At 57.2% G+C, this 5168-nt stretch overlaps 1 long non-coding RNA gene across 1 annotated transcript in view; it reads right to left on the bottom strand.

The window, feature by feature from the left end:
* Window positions 1-5034, bottom strand: part of LOC109321363 — a 5392-nt gene extending 358 nt beyond the window's left edge. The window contains exons 1-2 of the long non-coding RNA XR_002104042.1: window positions 4931-5034; window positions 470-729 (exon numbers count right to left, since the gene is read on the bottom strand). This is a non-coding gene — a long non-coding RNA (uncharacterized LOC109321363). The remainder of the gene's footprint in view (window positions 1-469; window positions 730-4930) is intronic.
* Window positions 5035-5168: the final 134 nt, after the last annotated feature.

Here is a 5168-nt window from a genome sequence, read left to right as displayed (position 1 = left end):
ATCCAAAGGACAAAGCGGGTAAGTGAGCTGGTTTGGCTGGAAGAGGCTGCAGTGCTCCCCTCTGCTCCCCCGCGCGGACAGTGACAACGCAGGGACTGCCCCGTCCCGCATCCCCAGCGCGGCTCGGTACTCCCCTGCCTGGGCGGGGCCTCTGCTCCCATCGCACCCTGCTGGTGGAGCAACATGCTCCCAACCTGCGGGTCCCCCAGGGCCCTCTCTCTGTATTGGACTTGTTCGTGTTTTGTTTTGCTGTTGCAAGCAACCAGCTGCCTCGAGCTGTGAAATCCGAGAGCCTGTGCATTGCAAACTGGCACGAACCTGAACTGGGAAACGGGGTTTATACACATGGGTGTACATAGTCTATGCGGCACATATTTGTAGGTGTGTTTTTGCAATTAGCGATAGATAGATAGATAGATAGATAGATAGATAGAGAGATAGATAGATAGATAGATAGATTCATTCTCACCTACTCAACCTTTTGCCTCGTGTTTCTCTGCCGCTGGACAGTGTTGTGCAACACGGAGCAATTTCCAGGTCCATATTTTTCTTGACTTGGGGTAAGGGAAAGGCTCCTCGGGGCGGGTTGTGGGCGCGTTGCTCTTCCAGCTTCCAGCTGTACAGGCAATCACAAGCGCAGAGCAAACTCTCCGCGGGTTTGTCTCTTGCCCAGAACCGGAGGGATGAAGTCTAACTCCGTATTCTCCTGACACGGCAAAGCCCTGGAAGCTTTAGAAAGTCAACATCAGGTTGTTACTGTGTCTTAAACTGAGGCGGTTGATTCTCAGGTCACATTCCAAAACTAGCGATTTGGAAGGAAGGAAGTGCTGAGCGAGGCTGAGCTACCGCGTGTGCAGGCGGCGGGCTGAAGAGGGAATCGGGGCTCCTGCTTTCTCTCTCTGGATGTGGCACTTAGCTAGAACAAGGGGGGTCGTTCGGTCTCTGTCTCTTGATACTTTGGGCGCCAGGTTTGCAGGAAAAGAAAGGGGCGAAGCATAATCAATGTTTCCTTGTTAACGTTTGAATCGGTCTCCGGATTGATTCCCGAGTTAAGACCGGGGGCAGGGGGGTTTCTAGGACCGACCTTCTGGCGCGTGTTTCGCTGGATCGGTATGCTTGACCTGCATCTAAACGAGGGAGAAACTCAAGGGGATGAACTGAACACCCCCAAGTTTCGGAACACGTGCCTGACAAGACCCTGGCCGGTTTGCAGCTGGGTTTGATGCCTGCAACAAGCCAACGATTCAAGTAACGAGGCCCATCAGCCCTCCCCAAATCAATGCTGTTGAGTCAGGAGTTAGGTAAGGGACAGTGGGGGGGCACTAGGAGGGACACACCGAGATGGGAAGGGCATGGGGACGAGGCTTGGCTTGTGAAGGGCCAAGTATAATTTGAGGGGAACAATACAGCCCCCGTGAAATCTCCCGAGGAAAAAGTAGAGGACACAAGTGGGAGAGCCTTTCTTCCCGTAGCATCCTGAGAGCGCTGCAAAAAGGTCTGGCCACAACGTCCCGTGGTGGGATACTTTTGCCACACGCTGCCTTTGCAGAAATCCCTGGCCCGTCCCCTCCCGCTCATCACCGGGGCGCCCTGCCCCAGCCGGCCGGGGACTGGAGCGACATGCCCCGCGCCCCGGTGCGGAGCACGGGAGACGAGAGAGGGGCAGAGACCCTGCTCTGGGGAGGAAGCTATCGATGGCAGCTGAGCTTTGATCAGTCAAAGAGTAGAAAGAGCAAGGAGGCAGAAGGGAGGGGAAGACCTCCGCGCCAGCATCTGAGCCACACGGGCCGCTCAGCCGACTTCGTCTGATTGAAGTGGCGTTAAAAGGAAGCCTCAGAATAGCAGAAACGTATGGCCCAGATGCTGGTACAACAGCTACCGACTTTTAACTCGTTTGTACGGGGCCAAAGAATGGGAGTGATTATCAGAGTTGCATTTCAACGAGGGGCAACTTTCCCAGCGGAGGGGACGGCAGGAGCAGCCCCCGGTGACTTGGAGGGGCGGAGGCGACTTGGAAACACGCAGTAGGGCTGGATCCGGGCTGGGGGCACAGGAGGGGGCTCCTCTGGGTATCCTGCTCTGCTCTGAGCCCGGGACTGACGGGGACAAGCGAATAGCCCTGTGTGCCTCGGTGGACCTGACTAGGCATCCCTGTAGGAATAGCGATCTCTGCCCGTCAGTGATCTAGGAGGGGCAGTTAGTTAGATCAGAGTAGCAAGGGACCCAGGTCTACCTGGATCTGCCAGGGCCCCGGGCTGCCGGGCTGCCTGGGATTTTGGATCCTCGTAGGCGACTCGATGCAAGGACAAGATGGGCCAGGAACATCCTTGGCGCCAGCTCGGATGGGAGCAATACCAGCATGGTCTGTGGCCAGGAGTGACCCCGGGGCCTGATCCGAACCCACTAAGCCGTGCCCTGGAGTGGGGTCAGGCCCTCCCTTGCCCATAAGGGCTCCTCCGGGGCCAGAAATGGGCTTTAAAAAGAGAACCTGGAGGGGCAGGTATTGTTAAGGAGGGAAGTGGGATCCTCCTGTCCCCCAGCCCGCAGCCCTGGGCCCCGCTGGTGAAATGAGGCAGAGGAAAAGACCTGGGTGGGGGGGGGCACGATGGCTCAGGCTGTTAAGACTAAGTTGCAAGAAATACAGATGCGATCTGAATTCCCGGGTGGGGGGCGAGGGTTGGAGACGGGGGAGGCTGGAGATGAGCACACATATTCCCCCCCACCACCACCCTGGAGGCTATCAATAAATCCCGTCAGATCTCAGCTCAGGTGGAAAAGGAGCTCGGTGCAAGGCCCTGCAAGAAAACAAAGTGGAGATGGTTTGCAAGAGTGGATCTCTGACCAGCAGGCTGGGGGGGAGGGGTGAAAAATGATCCAACACCCGGCACCCGAGCCCGTGGCACAGGAGACCCCCAGCCCCAGGGAAAAGCATCCCAGCTGCGAGCCCAAGCGACGGCTTCAAACGAGCTGCCTCCTTGTAGTGTCCCTCCCAGGGAGGGGTCCCATTCCCGCCAGCCCCCGTCGGCTACCCTCCTCTAGGGGCCTGCGTTTGTTTGGTTTTAATATACATTGAACCCGCTTGGTCTTGGCTGTCCACGTAATGTGTCCACTGTAGCCTGTTCCCTCCACAACAGCGTGACTACTGGGAGAGTCAAGGACTTCTTCTGGGCGATACTTTGTGTGGGACCAACTGCACATGGGTGATTTTGGGTGGGACCAACTGCACAGCTGGCATGGGCAGGCTTCTTCGGGTCTTCGGTCATTAGCGGGGTAATTAGATTCCTACCCAGGCAGAGGATATCGTGAATTAGGGGGTCGATGCAATGAATGCTAGACAGCCCCCTCCCTCGAGATCACCTGATCAAATCGAAATCGATCTAACAGGGAGATTCACACGCACAGGGGCTGATCTAGGCATTTTTTCCCCACTGCCTGTCACAGGCTCGTTGACATAAAAAGAGCCGCTTATTTTGGAGGCTGGACCGGGTGAAAACCCCCCTCTCCTCAGTCAAGAGCACAGCGTACACGAGCGCTGCTTTGCCTCTGCTGGAAAGCCAAGCCGTGGCCGGCGCAGCCCGGGACAGCAGCGGGCTAAGGCATTTGATCAGGGTCATTGGCACATTTCTGGCCGCCCAAAGGAGCCCAGATTCTGGTGGGAGGGGGGAAATCTATTTCACAAAGAGGATCAATCGCCTTCATCCCCACTGCCCACCTCTGTGGGAGATCTCTGCCCCTGATTCCGACGGCGTTTCTCTCCCAACTCTGCTACAGAGAGAAACCCATTGGAGTGAGCGCACCAGTCCGGGTGTGGATGTCATGGCCGCGCTCCTCCTGCTGCCTTTCTCTCTCTATTGTATGATATAAAAGCAGTCTCGAGACCGGGGGAGGGGGTAGGGAGAAATCAGCTTTAGTTTCAGCTCATTCCTGTTCGATCAGCAACCACTGGATCGCTCCCTTCGCAGAAAGTTCTGCTCAGCATTTTTTCCTGCGGGTCTTAACTTCATCTGACAACTCCCCGGGCCCGCTGGGGAAATCCAATCGGCTCCCCCCTTCCCCTCCTTCTTTTCTGCCTCAAAAAAAAAAAAAAAAAAGAAGAAGAAGAAGAAAGAAAGCCCCAAACCCTGGTCCACTGAAGAGAGCTGATCGGATGGGGAAATAAACCGGTGACGGGTCTGAACGGGAAACAGAGGCAATCGCGCACTCTCGTCTGAATGTCTGTCCACACCGGTTTGTTTGCGATCCAAAAGAAAAGCGCGGCTGAGGGTTAGGAAGGGGCTTCAAGCAGAAGCCAAGGGGCGGCGGGTCGGCAACGATTGCCGCTCCCGCGGCCACCTCCCCGGGACGCGGCGGGGCCAGCGGCCGGGGGGCGGGCAGGGGCCCGTCCTGCGGGGTCGCCAGCAGCCGCGCCTGGGCCGCGGGCACCTCTCCTTCCCAGGTGCGTGCGGGCAGGGGCAGGGGCAGGGGCAGGGGCAGGCGGCGCCGGGGCCCCGCATCTCCCCTCCGGCTTCCCCCAGCGAGGGAGGCACGTCGGCCCCCGCTCTCCCCGCCACCCGCAGCCAGAAGAGAGCTGCGGAGCTTGCGATCCCGTTTGTTTTAGGGAAAAGCAACCCAGGCGCACCCCGCGGGGCTTTCTCGCCTGGGCTGAGGCTGGTGTGGGACTCCTTGCCTCTCTCCAAACCACTGCCTAGAAACCCTTGATTAAGACGCATGAAATCCAGAGCCGCCTATTGCACTGAGATGTGGGAATCAAAGCACCTGGCTTCAGACCAGACAGGATTTAGACGACACATTCGGGTGCACGAATGACGGGGTGCGTGTTGACACAGCTCCCTTCACTCAGGCATCTAAATGGCCGGAGAAATCAAGCCCCTGCTAGGCAGGCAAAGGTAGCCCGACGGAGCTGGGGCTCTCAGTTAAGCAGGATACTCACTCCGGACAGGGACCCGAAGGAGAAGGCAGGTCCGTCTGGCTGAGTGCTCTCTGAGGAGTTCCCACTGGCCGTCCAGAAGAGGTTTTAAAGAAAGACTCGAATGCATGGAGTTGATTTGGTTTTTATTAAGTCATAAGAGAGAGGGGGGGGGGGCTGGCGGGTGGAGAGAGTGGGAGAGAAACAAAAAAAAAAATAATAAGGAAAGAATTAAGCAGGTAATAAAGAGAAGAAGGCAGGC

This window comes from Crocodylus porosus, unplaced genomic scaffold (genome assembly GCF_001723895.1).
Source record: "Crocodylus porosus isolate Cpor-Errol unplaced genomic scaffold, CroPor_comp1, whole genome shotgun sequence".
NCBI classification, from domain to species: Eukaryota; Metazoa; Chordata; order Crocodylia; family Crocodylidae; genus Crocodylus; species Crocodylus porosus.
The sequence above is the reverse complement of the archived record's forward strand: the minus strand, read 5'-3'. Positions and strand labels throughout refer to the sequence as shown.